The sequence below is a fragment of the Choristoneura fumiferana genome, chromosome 28, assembly GCF_025370935.1.
Source record: "Choristoneura fumiferana chromosome 28, NRCan_CFum_1, whole genome shotgun sequence".
In the NCBI taxonomy this organism is placed as follows: domain Eukaryota; kingdom Metazoa; phylum Arthropoda; class Insecta; order Lepidoptera; family Tortricidae; genus Choristoneura; species Choristoneura fumiferana.
In genome coordinates this window covers 2,896,827-2,915,537 of record NC_133499.1, presented here as the reverse complement: position 1 = coordinate 2,915,537, position 18,711 = coordinate 2,896,827, and positions in this window count along the sequence as shown.

The window sequence follows — 18,711 nt, the reverse complement described above, 5'->3', positions numbered from 1 at the left end:
GTGTACACTCAAGGAAATTAAACCACGTCCCAGGGTGGAAGCTTTGTGCTATTGACATTCCATACATCTGCAAAAGACATTATGACGAAATTGATTACGAAAAGGTTCCACCCTGGGACGTGATAATTTCCTCGACTGTACCTAGAAGCTATGTTATTGTGAAGTTTGATTCCTATCCATTCTGCAGTTTTAGCCTGAAAGAGTAACAAACACCCACAAGTACTTACCCACACACATTCATACAACTTTCGCGTTTATATTATTAAAGCTGTAATGGGGTTTAGATTGGGATGAGATGAGAATGAGGGCTATCGTTTTTTGTCTCACTAGATGGCGCACTGTTGCGTGAGGTTTTTAAGTATGGCTTTCAAAGTCTGTTATCACGGGCGTGAAAACAAGTTTAGATTAGAATCATATTTAATACACCATAAAACCGTACCAAAAATATCTAGCATGCCACAGTGTTGCATAGTCCCCGTTTTGTTCGGAAAAAAGGGAGGACAAAGGTTTCCGAAAGACAAAACTGTCTCAAAACACAGACATTCATTGCCCCGGAACGCATATTTGCCATAATTAATTACAGATATTGCAAAATTCACAAAATTATTCTAATTATATATAAACCCGCGTAGCTCACCCAAAAACTATGAGATTTGATATTCGGAGACCTCACGCTACACTAGCGCCTCTAGCGGCGAATTCATTCGCGATAGCCCTCATTGGGATGGGGATTAGAATTGCAATTTACTAGTTTGTTTTAGCATGGATGACAGCTATGGTTTAAAGTAACTGGATAATAATTAAGGATCATCACATTCAGTTTTAATCGGTCGTCGCTGGCTTCGGGGCCTCCGAGTGACTCAGAGCGCGGGTAGAAAGTGGCGGAATATTCCTTAAAGGCCACAATCGTCTGCTAACGTCTTATCGGGATGTAGCTTGCGTCATTTCACTACGTCACTAGTGCTGAGCCTCACGAGTCTGCCTTTTACATGGCAACTCCAAGGCTCTGGCTTTTTTAAAAATGTGTAAGAACTAAATTGCCAGAAAAATATCACTATGAATAGGCTAGCGCCCTAAATATAGTAGATTGTACAATAGGAGCATAAAACGAACCATTTTACCCGAGACGTTCATATAGCCACCCGAGCCGGTATGGCGAGGGTGGATAAACATGTCGAGGGGAAAATGGGTTTAATGCTCAAGTTTTACACTGATTTTCACTTCGACTGCGAGGAGATGAAAATAACAACTGATGACACATTTTTCACTTACTAGGTACCGTTTATTTTTCATGCATTGCTAATATAATTATAAACATTTAGTTTTATTAATTTATTTTGTTTTATTTGACTGATTTTTAGTTTTATACAAATTAAAAATTACTAAAAAATATAAGTACAGAAACTTTTTTGTTTGTGGCTGACACCTGATGGCCTTCTTGGTCCTAAACGAAGATTTTACTATATGCACTAATCGAGCATATTGTTTGTTTGTTTATACTCTTTATTGTACAAAAAGGAAAAACAAAAAGATTACATAAAAAAAGTAGTGTTAAGTACAAAGGCGGACTTATCCCTGCAGGGATCTCTGCCAGTCAACCTTTGAGTGGTAGAGGAGCAATCAAAAAACAAGGATCGACAAATAGAGCAAAACATTTGAATAAATATAAATGCATATGTAAACCTCAAATCCCTAACTATATACAATAAATATATAACATATATTATATAAAACATTAATATATCTATAGCCATTCTATAACTAAATATAAAATAAAATACATAAATAACACAAGTATAAAGGATAATTACTTACTAAATAATCAAGGAACTATAGTGTGAGCCACATCTTCTTCAATGTCTCCCTGAACGAGTATACGGAGGAAGATTGTCGGACGGTGATCGGCAACCGATTCCACAACCTAGCCGCACCGCATGCACAGAAAAGGATTTGGAGTAGATCTTGGATGAGGTAGAAGGAGATGCTAGAAGGAGATTGGCGCTTGACCGCAAACGATGTTGGCTGCCTTCAGCTAAGTAGCTGAATCGCTCAGAAAGATATAAAGGAGCCGAAGGATTAAAAGTTGAAGAGCAATGACAGAATGTGGACGTTTCTGCGGTGCGGTATGTTTATCAGTTGCCTAGTACCCATAACACAGGCTCTGCTTACTTTAGGACTAGGTCAATTGGTGTCAAGTGACCCGTGATATATAATTTTTACCCGACTGGCCGAAGCCGGGTTATCTATTTTACTTTTTAGGTAAACATATTACGGTAAAGAACTCTAATTATTTAATTCCTTCAATAGTCAATGAGGAAATGACATGTAATTTTGTTATTCCACTTTCTCTGTCTCGTTTCATTATGCACTTCCGCCCGCTAACATGTAGGTACAAGAGCTTCTAAATCTCGCGTGACAGCCTATCTGGTCTAGATATGAGTGAAATCTGAGTTTTGTTTTATGTTTCCTGTGTTGTAAACCAAACTAACTGGAGATTGTGCCACAGAATAATAATTAATGTATGCATCCGTCCATCTCGTTGGTGGACGTCCTCCATCTGGGACAACCTAACCAACAATAACCCTCCTTCGGGCAGTCGGGTAAAAAGTTTGAAAACCCCCGACTATTCACTTCAAAGTTCAATATCTCAAAAACGGCTAAACTGATTTTGATTAAACATCTCTAAGAACAGTTGTTAGCAAACCTGATTCCAAATAACCTAACCAACAAAAAGTTGGAAAACCCCCGACTTTGTCACTTCAAAGTTCAATATCTCAAAAACGCTGGAAATATTTTGATAAAACATATCTAAGAACCATCGCTAGAAAACCTGCTTTCAAATAAAAAAACCGCATTCAAATCGGTCCACTTTAAGAGCTATGCTACGGTGCCACAGACAGACACCCAGACACACATAGCGGCCAAACATAATATATCACACCTCTTTTTCCATCGGGGGTTAAAAAGCTGCGGGTTCACGGTGGATGCAGGCCGCTTCCGACCGAAGCTAGTGGTCTATGGGAGTCATATGTCCAACAGTGGACGTCCTATGGCTGATATGATGATGATGACAATAATCAGTCAAATTTCTAAGAAATTTCCAGAACTCCTTGCGTTAGGTTTTACCAAGATTATGTGAAACCTTGTTGGCGAACATAACTGTTACATCAGTATGAATATTCCATTAGAATTAAAGTCGTTGCATTAATTAGCACTTTGTTTGCTCATCGTATTTATATGCGGCTACTAGTTATGGGGGACGGGGGAGGGGGAGGCCTATGTCCAACAGTGGACGTCCAACGGCTGACAATATCAGTGTAATTAACTGGTCATAATTATTATGTTACTAGTTTTTGCCTTTGAATTCGGTTATCGCGCGCTGTTCCCTCGGCGGCCCCCCGCTGTTTCCCCCCCGACGCAAAAAAGGGGTGGGTGTTATAAGTTTGACCGCCATATGTGTCTGTGTGTGTGCGTCTGTCTGTGGCACCGTAGCTCTTAAACGGGTGAACAGATTTGAATGCGGTGCGGTATTTTTATTTGAAAGTAGGTTTCGCTATCGCTAGATGGTTCTTAGATATGTTTTTTGACGCAATAACCAACAAAAAGCTGGAAAACCCCCGACTTTGTCGCTTCAAACGGCTAAACCGATTTTGATGAAACACGTCTAAGAACCATCGCTAGAAAACATGATATCAAATTTAAAATAAACCGCATTCAAATCGGTCCACCCGTTTAAGAGCTACGGTGCCACAGACAGACATACTGGTCAAACTTATAACACCCCTCTTTTTGGGTCGGGGGTTAAAAACAGGGTTGTTATGAGTTCCGACCGAAGCAACTTTAGGTCTATGGGGGAGGCCTATGGCCTACTGCTGATATGATGTTGATGAAGCAGTTTGGATGACAATGCAAGTACAGTCAACAGTTTTCGCGACGAAATCATGAATTTCTGCATACAATAAAGTATTTCGAAACAAATCATGTGACAATAATGTGGATACGGCCTTGCTATGTTTTATGGTATTATTGTTGGAGTGACGAAATAATCATGCCCATAGAATTGTATGTAATCGTGGGATCATACACCTTTTGTTAAGTTTCGTTTTTACTTCACAGTGGTCTAATTTATACCAATTAATGTTACCTCCAAGGCACTACATAGGATAGTTTTTATCCCGTAAAATGGCGGAATTGCGGAAATTGCGCTCCCGCGGAATAGAGATATACGAATTTGGTATATATAAAGTACAGTATTTGGTATATATAAAGTCCTTCCTGAACTTGTATACCAAATCCAAGTCAATCTGACGACAGCAAGTGGATTAAAATCAACTAGCGAGGTGGTCGTAACAGTCATACTTACAATCATTGCAAGTTAAAAGGTTTCTGAAACGGCTTGATAAGATAAATACTAAATTATTATTGTAAAAGGATTTTTTTAAAGACTAAAAAACTTAATTTATATTTGATCACTGGCGCTTGTGTTTTTTACAAACGTCAACATCAAAATGTCCCGAGATAAACAACGGAAATAATGAACATTATGTATATTTACAACATAATTTAAAGAAACGTGTAATAATACATATCTATCCTATTATATTTTTTGTTGAAAAGCCGTACCTACAAGGAAACTGTAACATACTGTTCGTAGTTGCGTACCGTAAAGCGACGTTTCGGAGTCTTTTGAAAAAAAAATATAACAAAAAATTTAACCGACTACAAAAAAACATGAAGGAATGATTGAAGCCCAAAATATAGTACGTAGGTGAGGTAGATGACTGTAGGTCCACTCCTGCTGGCTCGTGCTGAGGCACCGACCGACTTCAGACTGGCAAAAAATATTTTCATGTTTTTTTGTAGTCGGTTCAATTTTTTGTTATAATTTTTATTACGCTTTTTAGTGTAAATAATCTAAAATACAATAGTTTAATATCAACTGCTCGTCACCTTTTACGAAAGATTGCTTTTTCCGATGCAGAGACGTTCATTATTGAGGAGTCCTGGTGCTTCACCTCACCACCCGTTTTACCATTTGCATTACAAGCAGAATAAATTGCTCAGCAACTGTGTTAAAGTAATTAAAATTCAACCCGTCTTAACTCCGATGGTCAACTGTGGTCTTCATCATCAGTTCCACTTCACCAAATGATGATTTTCAAGAACAAATGCACAAGTTACTACTAAATATATCCAATTTATTATATGTGTCCCTACAATATTTGAAGAGTTCCCTCGATTTCCTTAAGATCCAATCATCAGATCCTAATTTGGAGCTTATGAAACCTAATTAAAATCATTCCTAGACGAACTCAAAAAAAAAAACAAATCGGTTTATAAATGTATAAAAAAAATACAACCGAATTGATAACCTCTATTTTTTAAACTGGTTAAAAATAATTCGTTTTTCCGGACAGCGTTGCATTGTATTGTTAAATTATTATATGATAGGCTAACGTATGCCTGAATTCAGGCCGATATCACGGCTTCAAGACTTAAAATAGTATTTTATTTTTAGATTTATTTACAATCAATTCAAATTAAATACTTGTATTTTACTGATTATACTTTTCACTGCATTGTCTTAAGAATTTCCATATATCTGCCAAATTTCAGTTCAATATAGCAGTTACTTATTAGTGATATTGTATTTGCAATATTTGATCCCACTGTTAGTTAGTACTTTCAAATGAAGCTAATAAAAGATTGTTAATAAAAAGCAAGGTTACTGAATCGGAAGACAAGGTAGTGAAAGGTATTTCTCAAGAGGCGACTGTTATCTTGTCAAGAATTTTGCGTGAGGCAGTCAATGTGAGCATAATCGTAATTATTTCCTGGTGGTTCCAGCATAAAAATGATATTGTCTGAAATAATAAACTGCCGTTAGTTGCTTGTGATTAAACATTTAGAACAATGTCATAATATCCTTATTCACTCAATAAAATGACTGTCGTTTTACTTCTAAGTGTATAAGGACGAATATTTCAGTCATTAATAAGTCGAAAGCTGTAGCTGTTGGTGGCCTACTGGCTTGAACTATTGGCCTTTCAAGCAGAAGATTGTGAATTCAAGTGAAAGCCCGGAGGCTCACACTTTAGAGTTTTTAGAAATCCATGCAAAATTACATTCTAAATTTGCCTAGAGCATTACGGCGATGGAAAACATCTTAAGGAAACTTGCGAAGCTATTCAATGGTGTATGTGAAGTTCCCAGTCCACACGGGGCCCGGGTGGGAATTACAGCCCAAGCCCTCTCATTTTATGAGTGTGCCTTGCAGTGTGACGTATATAAGCTTGAATGATGATTAACATTTATTTTTTATTAAATTGGAAAACAAACAGCTTAAAATAACACAACGATATATAAAGACATTTCAGAACCAGCCAAAACAGTTTCCACTTATAGCTACGAGTTTCTTATATATTTCAAAATATAATAAAATCATCCAAAATAAACGCAACCAAAACGCCCGTAAATTCTCGTCGTGTGTTTCCCTAACAAAGGCGATACGTGGTCCATTACAGCCGACCCTACGAGTATTTGAGTAAGGTCAACAATATTCATTGTGTCCGCTGTTTTGCTGGCCGTATTGTTATTTTAATTACGACTAATTATGTGACTGTTTCCTTGATATCATTTTTAGCCGAAGAATTCAAGGATGGATGTTTAATGTGTTATTTTGTTTTTGTTATTACCATCATCATCCCAGCCTATTTACGTCCCACTGCTGGGCACAGGCCTCCTCTCAGAATGAGAGGGCTTGGGCCGTAGGTCCCACGCGGGCCCAGTGCGTATTGGGAATTTCACACATACCATTGAATTACTTCACAGGTGTGTGCAGGTGCCTCACGATGTTTTCCTTCACCGTAAAGCTCGTTGTAAATTTCAAATTTAATTTCGCACATGAATTTCGAAAAACTCAGAGGTGCGGGCTGAGGTTTGAACCCACGAACCTCTGCTTAAGAGGCGATAGGTCAAACCACTAGGCCATAACATTTAGTTTTAAGTAGATATTGTCCATGTTACTACAAAAACCAAGACAAATTTTGGTTCACTTTATGGTATAAGGGTACTAGAGTTACTCCTTAATTGGATCTCTAATGGGGGGTTCTTTGGGTGCCTCAGGACTGGTATGACGCTTTGGAATCACACAAGCTATATTGACTTACGCTTATACTTATTCATTAGCCACAAATGCACACCCACACACGATTCCGATGACACCATAAATAAGTGAACGCGGGCAATAACAGCCGAGGGCAGAGCGGAGACAGTCCGGTAGGCGATAGGAGAAGAAGAGCGGAGCAGGCAGGCGACAGGTCGCAGAGTAAAGGTGTAGCAGACATGCAGGCGTGGGATGGCAGTCACCACGCTGGCGGCCAAGTTAGCCAGGAGCCCTGGCGAGGCCGGTCTGTTCGGGTCGAGCTTCTCACCCACGGGTTGTCCGGGTCTCGGAGGTGCGACTCTTCTATCTAGATATCTCTCGAGATACTAGCTTTTACCCGTGGCTTCGCGGAGGTGAACTATGTGATACCATGGTGATACCTGGAATACCTCTACATATATTTCTGAACTTACATTACAGCGCCATCTTCTGGCGATTTGATGAACTACATCTGCTACTTGATAACAGATGGCTCTGCTCGATATCAATATGCAAGAATAGTACATTACTGTAGAGGCCGGGAAGTAGGGGGTTGCCGGCCAAGCAGATATAGAGGATAGGGATGCGAGGCCGGCAACCCCAGGTTCCGGCCGAGGTTTGTATAGTGCTTTTCTCAAACATTACATGAAATAAAATATAAAAACAAGAAATTAAGCTGGCGGGACACTAGTCTGGTCGCCCTGTTGTGTAGGTACGCGCGTGTCGCGCTGGCCGCTGGCGGTGCTGCTGTGCGGGCTGTGGTGTTGCTGTGCGTGGGCCGCTTGCGTGTCGCAGAGCGCGCGTTGAAACAAAAGACGGTCGCATTGCCGGCCAGCGGCCTGCAAAGTTGTATGAAATCACTTTGCAGGCCGCTAGAGTGGCCGCGCGCACGCAGCTGAGCCACAGCGCCTGCAGCGCGATACTTCTCAGCCTATTATTTGTAACACAACGTCAATATTTCATGTCATGTTTGAGAAAATAATTTTTAAATCCTCCTATTCTGAGAGGAATTAAAATATATCTTGTGACCAAAATAACAATAACCCTCCAGCGGGCAGTCGGGTAAAACCAACAATGGACACATACGAGGAAACGCGGATTTCGCGATGCCCCGCCGCTGAACCTGAAAGTTCTTTGTCAGGGATCAGCTTTGTTCTATTCACTATGACTCATCACACAATGGATATAATTTGATAAAACGCTCACACATTAAAATACGCAAAAATGCCTCTTTTGTTCTTTGGGAATACGCGTTGGGGGCCATAGTGAAAGTCAAAACAATCTTTATTCAATTTAGGTTATAACATTAGAGCTTATGAAAGGCTAAATATCTACCACCGGGTCGGAAAAACCTCTCTTGAGAAGAATCCGGCAAGAAACTGAACGAGGAACAGTCGAAGCATTTGATTCCTCACCCATCGTAGAACGTTCTCGCAGTAAGTGTCATAATAAATCAATACAATAATAATCAAGCAATACAATGTCACTATGACTTTTAACCCCCGACGAAAAAGAGGGGTGTTATAAGTTTGACCGCTATGTGTGTGTGTCTGTGTGTCTGTGTGTCTGTGTGTCTGTGTGTCTGTCTGTGGCACCGTAGCGCTTAAACGGGTGGACCGATTTGAATGCGGTTTTTTTTTATTTGAAAGCTGGTTTTCTAGCGATGGATCTTAGACATGATTTATCAAAATCGGTTCAGCCATTTCAAGATCATCAGCTCTTTTGTTCGCTGCGGTAGGAATCTTAGACGCATAATGGATATTTACTTTACTTTCAAACATATTTGGGACCTAAAATTTGAAACACCCATGAATACAATATAGCTATGCAAGATTATAGAGTTCTCGGCCTGATGCTGCAGCCAGGATATCCAGAACACTAGTAGGTACACTCTTAATAAAACTATAGCAGATATATCGTGTTTGGGTTCGTTTTGATCAGTATTTGATTCTACAAACAATGCAATGGTGGCAACAGGATGAGCTGATGCTGCAGCCAGGATATCCAGCACACTAGTACACTCTATAAAAAATAATAGCACATATGTCGTGTTTAATTCCTTTTGATCAGTAATTGATTCTACATACAATGCAGTGGTGGCAACACGACGAGCTGATGCTACAGCCAGGATATCCAGCACACCAGTATACTCTTGAAAAATAATAGCAGATATGTAGTGTTTGATTCCTTTTGATCAGTATTTGATTCTACATACAATGCAATGGTGGCAACAAGATGAGCTGATGCTGCAGCCAGGATATCCAACACACTAGTACAGTTTAAAAAAATATATATCAAAGTTTAAAAAACATGAAATAAAAACTTAAATTTAAAATTTAAAAAACCCCCGACTTAAAAAAAACGCAACAAAAATAAAATAAAAACGCCCGAAAAAAACGCTGCTTGAAAGACAATTAAAAAGTAAAAATAATTATGCGCTACCTAGCTGTTGCCCGCGACTTCATCTGCGAAGAATTCGTTTATCTCTATCCCGCGGGGACTATGCTGATTTCCCGCAAAATTAGCCTAAGTTAATTTAGTATAAAGTATCTAGTAATATTTTTTTATCTAAGCGTTGTCGGTGTCGGGGGACCGCTAAGGTAAATACAACATATTTAGTTTCATGTTAACCTTAGCGGGCCCCCGACACCGACGACGCTTAGATAAAAAAATATTACTAGATACTTTATACTAAATTAACTTAGGCTAATTTTGCGGGAAATCAGCATAGTCCCCGCGGGATAGAGATAAACGAATTCTTCGCAGATGAAGTCGCGGGCAACAGCTAGGTAGCGCATAATTATTTTTACTTTTTAATTGTCTTTTCAAGCAGCGTTTTTTCGGGCGTTTTTATTTTTATTTTTGTTGCGTTTTTTTTTTCTATAACCTAACCATCAAAAAGTTGTAAAACCCCCGTCTTTGTCTCTTCAAAGTTCAATATTTCAAAAACGGCTGAACCCTGATTTTAAATAAAAAAACCGGCCAAGAGCGTGTCGCACACGCCCGAAATAGGGTTCCGTAGCCGTTACGAAAAAATTAAGTAATATCTTTCTAAGGATTTCGTATTTTGTACGGAATCTTCCAAGTTTAGGTATATTTTATACATTAGGCTGCTATTTACTCTTAAACTACTAATAATGCTCAAGCAAACTTAGCCGTTATAAATTTCCTTAAAAGTTTGATATACTTGCTACCGTCCTGAATTTTTTCAAATTTTTCCACCCACTGGCTTAGATTTTAGGGGGGGGACGCTCGATTTTCACGAAAATTTGCACTTTAAAGTTGAATATTTCGCAAACAAATCACTGAATCGAAAAATCGTCTTAGCAAACCCCTAATGGTTTTAAAAGACCTATCCAACAATACCCCACGCTATACCTAGGGTTGGATGAGAAAAAAAAATCACCCCATTACATCTATGGGAGGTAGGTACAGTAAAAAAAACTTTTTTTTAATTTTTTATTGTACCATTTTGTCGGCATAGTTTACATATAATATTCGTGCAAAATAACAGTTTTCTAGCATTAATAGTCCCTGAGCCAAGCCGCGGACGGACAGACAGACAGACAGACATGGCGAAACTATAAGGGTTCCGTTTTTGTCATTTTGGCTACGGAACCCTAAAAAACCGCATTCAAGTCAGTCCACCCGTTTAAGAGCTACGGTGCCACAGACAGACAGACACATATCGCGGTCAATCTTATACCCTCTTTTTGCGTCGGGGGTGGAATGAAAAGGCTCCACAGTGGGCCGCGATTCAGTTGGTTCGATAGTACATTAAGTAGAGGCACTCTAAAACCATAATGTTATGTTAAGATTGGTTTTTTGGAATCTTTTTGTATTTTTTATTTCAATTCCAAATTTTTACTTTTACGGTCATCCCGTAAAACCGAAATTGAAAATACAAACTGAAATATAGATGCACAGAAAAAACAGAAAAATAAGACCATCACTGGGAATCGAACCCAGGTCCTCGGTAATCCGTACCGCGTGCTATACCGCTACACCACTGATGGTCATGGTGGTATTTTTTCTGTTTTTTCTGTGCATCTATATTTCAGTTTGTATTTTCATAATGTTATGTGTAATGCCCATAGCAGAATTGAGTTATTGCGTTGGTCTGCCGACACCGTGCTGTTGAATTGCGCACTTCCGCACCATGGCAACCAGGGCGGTGCGCGGTGAGCCAATCGCCTGGTGGATGCCATGAGGCCTTTGTTTGTAGGGTTCCGTCTTCCAGTGGTCGTCTATTATAGATCTACATCTCTACAGTGATCTACACTAGTTAGTAGTGCCACGAGAGTAGAAGTGAATGATTACAAACATAGCTACATAAATAACTGATAGCATTTACCTAACCAACAATAATCTAACCATAAAAATTTCATTTTTAATACAGGTTTTTTTGCTGACTGTACTTTTTGTTGACTGTACTTGCATTGTCACTCAAACTACATTTGCATACTAAATTTCAAGTCGATGCTATTAACCGTTGAAGAGCTGGACTACCAGGATGTGACATGTGACTACTAGATTATCGTATTGTCACGTGATTTACATAAGTATACCGACTACTGGATGATGGTAGAATTTAACTTGCAGGATTTGACTACAGACAGACAGACAGACAGACAACTTGACAGGTGAAACTAAATAAAAGCTTGTAAAAACATGGAAAAACCCCGGCTTTGTCACTTCAAAGTTCAATATCTCAAAAACGGCTAAACCGATTTTGATGAAACATGTCTAAGAACCATTGCTAGAAAACCTGCTTTCAAATAAAAAAAACCTCATCCAAATCGGTTTACCGGTTTAAGAGCTACGGTGCCACAGACAAACACATAGACACACACAGACGCACATAGCGGTCCAACTTATAACACCCCTCTTTTTGCGTCGGGGGTTAAAAATAATGCATACTATATGCCCGAAACGGCTAACTGTTCATACTTTGTACCACATGTAGACTTGGTACACCCCTCAGTTTATACAATAAATATTTATATTTCAATTTCTACGGATCCCTCATAATTTTCATACAGCTCGTGTTTCATACATTTCCTAGCCTTCACAGTAGTCGAGTTACGAGTCGTTCCCTGACTCATACAGTTTTTTGGCGCAACGCGAAACCTTGTCTACGCTTCATGACTTTAATACGTTTAATAGGAGGTCCATTCTATAGAGCAGGACGGTAGACACGCTATGCAATATGGACCCATCCATTTAATGAGCTAAATTTCTGAAGCATAACCTAACCTAACCAACAGAAAGTTGGAAAACCCCCGACTTTGTCACTTCAAAGTTCAATATCTCAAAACCGGCAAACTGATTTTGATGAAACATGTTAAAACCATCGCTAGAAAACCTGATTTTAAATAAAAACAAGCCGCATTCAAATCGGTCCACCCGTTTAAGAGCTATGGTGCCACAGACAGACATACAAACAGACAAAGTGGTCAAACTTATAATACCCCTGTTTTTGCGTCGGGGGTCCCAAAAATAACCCCCGTTTCGAAAAAAACCTCTGTAAAGAAGAATCTGGCAAGTATCTCAAAGCGTTATATTTTATACAGTTCTATAACGTTATTCAACAACTTACATCACAAATATTTAACACAAATAAATTCACACTATCGGTACAACACTAACCTTATTGTACTAATAAAATAAAGCCATCTGCACACCGGACAATGGCGACATAAAGCGTTTGCCACAATGGGTGCAATTGACCGAATGACTGAATGGATGAATGAATGACACGCTTCATTCACATGCGGGTCATACGCGAGACCTCGTTTTGTTTCTTTATCGTTGTCAAAGAAAAAAGTGGCAGTTTTTTGATGCTACAACCGTAATTTGTTGGCATCCTTTCTACGTCTTTTTAACCCCCGACGCAAAAAGAGGGGTGATATAAGTTTGACCGTTATGTGTGTCTGTGTGTCTGTCTGTGGCACCGCAGTTCTTAAACGGGTGGACCGATTTGAATGCGTTTTTTTTGTGAAAACTAGTTTCCTTGTGGTGGTCCTTAGCTATGTTTAATTATCGGTTTCGTTCTTTGAGATATTGAACTTTGTAATAAGATTGACGGTGATTCCCAACTTTACTTTGAGGTATTAAGTTAGTTAGGTTATTTAAATTCGTTAGTCGTTCGTCATTAAAATCATTAATTAAGTTAAGCAGTTCTGCACGCTGTTAAATTTTATAATTATTATGTAATACGGTTGTACCTAATGTGGTACGGTTGGCGGGCATCATGTTTTCATAATATTGTTGTAACGTGAATTAAGAAAAGTATTTCTCTCAGTTTCTACCTGACCTTGGGTTACGTAAGGGATTCATTCAAAACAGTTGTTTGATGTAATTTTAATGTTATCTGTTCTGATTTTTAAGTTATTAATATGAACAAGTCTTTACCCGCAGCTTCGCACATGTAATGAGGGTTTTAGCGGAGGCGAAATATCGCTAGATGGCGTTAGTATCGTGATCGTGAGGTCCGTTTGACGTTTGCTCGTGATTGGTTAAATAACTAAATGAGCCAATCGCAAGCAAACGTCAAACGGATCTCACGATACTAACGCCATCTAGCGATATTTCGCCTCTGTGAAAACCCTCATTCATCAGAACCAGTATTTGAATTAAAATTCAGAGATTTTACTAAGTTTCCACAGGCGTTCAAAAAATTATAGATCAGAATATTTTATTAACACTTGTGCATATCCTAGTGCAGGCAAACGTGTTACATAGAATTTTTAAAAACATTGTATCTTCTGTTATTTTGTACTGTAAATTATTGAATAAATTATCTTATTTTATCTTACATCTCTAATTTGCGGTTGAAATTCCAATATTTTATCCCGATCCCGTAGGAATATCCGAATAGAAAATAGCCTATCTGTTATTCCACTCGTCCAGCTATCTACTTACCAAATTTCATTCAAATCCGTCCAGCCCTGTTAGCGTAAGCTTTCGAATTTATAATATTAGTGGAAAAGGACTAGTTTAATTTTTATATCTATAAATGAGCAATTCTTGTATACCTATCTTTATTTCGGGGATTTCTCTAACGATTTCGGTCAAATTTGGTGCGTGGGGGGTTTCGGGGACTGGGAAAACGTGTTTCCGAGTTTTAGCCCTAGCGAAGCTCGGTCACCCAGGTACATCATCATCATATCAGCCGTAGGACGTCCACTGTTAGACATAATCCTCCATGAATCTACAGTTGCTTCGGTTGGTAGTGGCGTGCATTCAACGTGAACCTGCGGCTTTAACCAGGTCATGGCCATCTCGTTGGTGGACGCCCTACGCTGCGCTTGCCACGGGTCTCCATTCGAGAACTTTCCGGCCCCAACGACCATCTATTCTCCTTGCCTGCCAGTTGCCACTGCCATGAGCAAATGCGCTTGGCTATTTCGGTGACTTTCTTCTACGTATCTCCTCATTTCTGGTTCGATCCCGTAGAGAAACGCTGAGCTAAATCTCTCCATAGCTCGCTGAGCAACCCTGACCTGTTCATAAGGCCTATGGTAAAGCACGACGTCTCGGATCCAAAAGTGACTAAACTAAGAGGTAAATGACTTCACTTCGCTAATGGTTCGCAAATCACGTTAGTGTTTTTGCTGTCATCGATACAACACGTTACGTTGAACTCGGAGTTGTTTGAACCAGTAATTATTAACCAGCTAATTGTTAAGTAATAGTTTTCGCAGTGACAAACCGGTTGGATACCCGTTTTGCTTTGAGCTACTGTATGTTTGTTTAAATGTCCATTAAAATGAACAAGGAACCCTTACTAGTAATATGTTGAAAACAGCCTGAATGGCTACGAGAAAAGTATGGTACGGCCGTGCCTTTGTTTTTGTTTTGCTCGACTTGGCGGGGGCACTACCGTGCCCCCAGATTTCTCCGCAGGAAAGAACAATTGACATTGACTTGGGGTACGGGAATGTGATTGGGATGGCACTGCAAGTAGAATCAACAAAAAGTACAGTCAGCAAAAACATTTGTATGAATTAGATTTAAAAAAAAACTTTTTTTAAGATTTAGTTTCTGAAATGAACAGAATACCTACCTACATATTTCTAAATAAATTATCCGCCAAGTTGCATGTTAGGTTGTTGGCAGATATTCGTTTTTGTTAAAAAATATAATTTTTGATTAGAGCTTTTTTTTGATGACTGTAGGTAATTTTGGTTGACTGTACATTAATTGTCATCTAAACTACATATGCGTACCAAATTTCAAGTCGTTGCTATTAACCGTTCTATTTGTTGACTGTACTTGCATTGTCACCCAAACTACATTTGCATACGAACTTCCAAGTCGATGCTAAAGCCGTTGAAGAGTTCCATCACTACTAGATTATTGTATTGTACATAATTATTCCAAATTTCAAGTCAATCTGACTACTGGAAGTTGGTCAACTTGCAAGATTTGATTACAGACAGATAGACAAACAGACAACGGGACAGGTGAAACTAAACGAAAGCTTGTAAAAAAAAAATCAGGCCCTACTAAGAGGTGCAAAATTCGAATTTCGTACTCGTATCTTGCCGTCCCGCTGACGCTAATCTATCTATCTATCTATCTAATCTATCTAATACCTTAAAACTCTATTCTAGTATATATGTAAGTATATATATATCCATATATTTCGGGGATCTCGGAAACGGCTGCAACGGTTTCGATGAAATTTGGTATGTGGGGGTTTTCGGAGATGACAAATCGATCCAGCTCGGTCTTATCTCTGGGAAAACGCTTATTATAGACATAGACATAGACATATACATAACTTTATTTCGACATCAAACTTAAAATAATACATAATTTACAGAAAATAAAAACATTTGATGATGTCGAAAAGGATTGACTCAGCATTATGCTGCAGTAAGTATATGCTGCCTACTACAGCGCTGTTTTTCAGCCAACACCTTCATATCTTTGCACCTAATATTATGGCGTTTTAGCCCGAGAAAAGCTCGGTCACCCAGGTACTATTATTTAATACGAGAGTGAGAGGGACGGTACGATACGAACTTCCATTTTAGAATTTCGTAGTAGCCGCTCTGAATCGTGCAAAACTTCTTGCTCGTTGCGTAACCGGGATGGAGCGCGTTGTCTTTCACTTGCATTCGATTCGATTAGAAATAAACTACGTCACGATCGAACGATCATGCAGTGAATTAGTCCTTTCGCATAGTATATTCTCGAAAACGTTCGCATTTTTTTTATATAATAATTTGTTTAGGATGATGGTGGGGCTTCCTCGCTACTGCAGTGCTTCTGGCATGTTTGCTGACGCTCACGTGGACGACTTTTATGCGCTTATGCGTAAGAAAGTCGCTTCACTGATACGCAGAATGAGGGGCAGCTCTAACAGTCTCCTAAAGGTGGTCGCAGAGAGGCAGGACAGTGCTGTTCTTGGCAGGTTCAACATGCTGCACGCTGCTCCTGCGTCTAATAAATTATACCAATGCAGATATATATACTAACATAGTTCTTAAGTTTCTATTGTTACTAACATGCTATGGACCAAATTAGTTGTCTGAAAATAAAAACATTTTATTTTTATTTTTTTATTTTTTTATTTTTTTTCACCCCCGACGCAAAAAGAGGGGTGTCATAAGTTTGACCGCTATGTGTGTCTGTGTGTCTGTCTGTGTCACCGTAGCTCTTAAACGGGAGGACCGATTCGAATGCGGTTCTTTAATTAGAAAGCAGGTTTTCTAGCGATGGTTCTTAAATATGTTTCATTAAAATTGGTTCAGCCGTTTTTGAGATATTGAACGTTGAAGTGACCAAGTCGGGAATTTTCCAACTTTTTGTTGATAAGGTTATTAAGTTTAAGGTAAAGACGACCTCAATCTCAATAATTAACTTAACTGCCTGTGTAATCATAAAACCAAACAATTAATACTCCCTTTAACGAAAACATTGTCGACAGTTTGTGACACACAAAACACCAGGCAATGTATTATGCAAAAAGCAAGGACATCTAGTTTTGTTGCTTCTGCGAAATTTCGGACACAAGGAAACTTTACGATGAAATTAGTCATCGTATGCATATGAATGCAAAATATGTTTTTGTTAAACATTTCGTTTTCAAGCTTCATTAAGCTTGCTTATTAGCTGGCTACTTTTCGTCAACTGTACAGTTACAAATATCTGACACAAAAAAACGCGCAAAAATATCTGGTACGACTTTATTCTATGGCGGGTAGGACAAGATGTATCAAATTTGGAGTACAGATGCTGTCAAAGCCGCTATTTCGTTTTGTAGTTAAATTACAAAAATAAATATTTATGGGGGGGGGGGCACTCCATACACGTAACAGAAATTGAAAAAAAAAATTTTAACTCATCAACGTGTTCGACATAGTTCGACAGCTATTTTGAAAAGATAGTAAGGTTTCTCAAAAACTTTTTTGATTAAGTGATGATTTCCGGAAATAATCGCTCCCAAAGTAGCAAAAATTGTGTCCCCTCCCCCTCTATCTTGTAAACCGTGTGTCCTAAATATATGGAAAGGTAACATAAATAAATAATTTCAACGAAAATTGGTTTCAACATGATCGGATATACAGTTTTTGAGTTATTGCCGAAAAACTGCGCTTCTCAACAAAAGGACATAAGTGCCGTGAAGATACGCTCTTTTTCTGGTAATAGATTTTAAGACTGTAGTAAGTGTTTTAATTGTGTTATAACGCACATAATATTACTTGTTTTTTTTCGTAATGGAGTTGATTTTTTTCGTAATGGCTACGGAACCCTATCTTGGGCGTGTCCGACACGATCTTGGCCGGTTTTGATTTTCTATTTATTTGGTTTAATTCCAATGAATTGAATGAATTCTGACTTGCAAGATTCTACCAAAATAAACTGTCAGAGAGTTAAATAAAACCTTATAGGTAATTAAAAAAAAATTATAATAAAAAATTTAACCAACTACAAAAAACCATGAAAATTTCTACCAATTTTCAGCCTGAAGTCGGTCGGCCTGAACCGGCCAAGAGCGTGTCGGACACGCCCGAAATAGGGTTCCGTAGCCATCACGAAAAATTTAAGTAATATTTTTCTAAGGGTTTCGTATTTTGTACGGAATATTCCAAGTTTAGGTATATTTTATACCTTAGGCTGCTATTTACTCTTAAACTACTAATAATTCTCAAGCAAACTTAGCCGTTAAAGTTTTCCTTGTAAGTTTGATGTACTTAATACCATCCTGATTTAAATTTTTCCACTCACCGGTTCAGATTTTAGAGGGGGGGGGGGGGGGGGCTCGATTTTAATGCAAAAAATCACTTTAAAGTTAAATATTTCGCAAACACATCACTGAATCGAAAAATCGTCTTAACAAACCCTCTAAAATAATGCCTCTCGGCTCTAAAATAGCCCGCACATTGACCGTAGCAAGAGACCGACCGATAATATCATTAAGGGCAGCATGTCTTGAGAAAGTTTTAAAGTTGAATATTTCGCAAACAAATCACTGAATCGAAAAATCGTCGTAGCAAACCCCTAATGGTTTTAAAAGACCTATCCAACAATACCCCACACTGTAGGGTTGGATG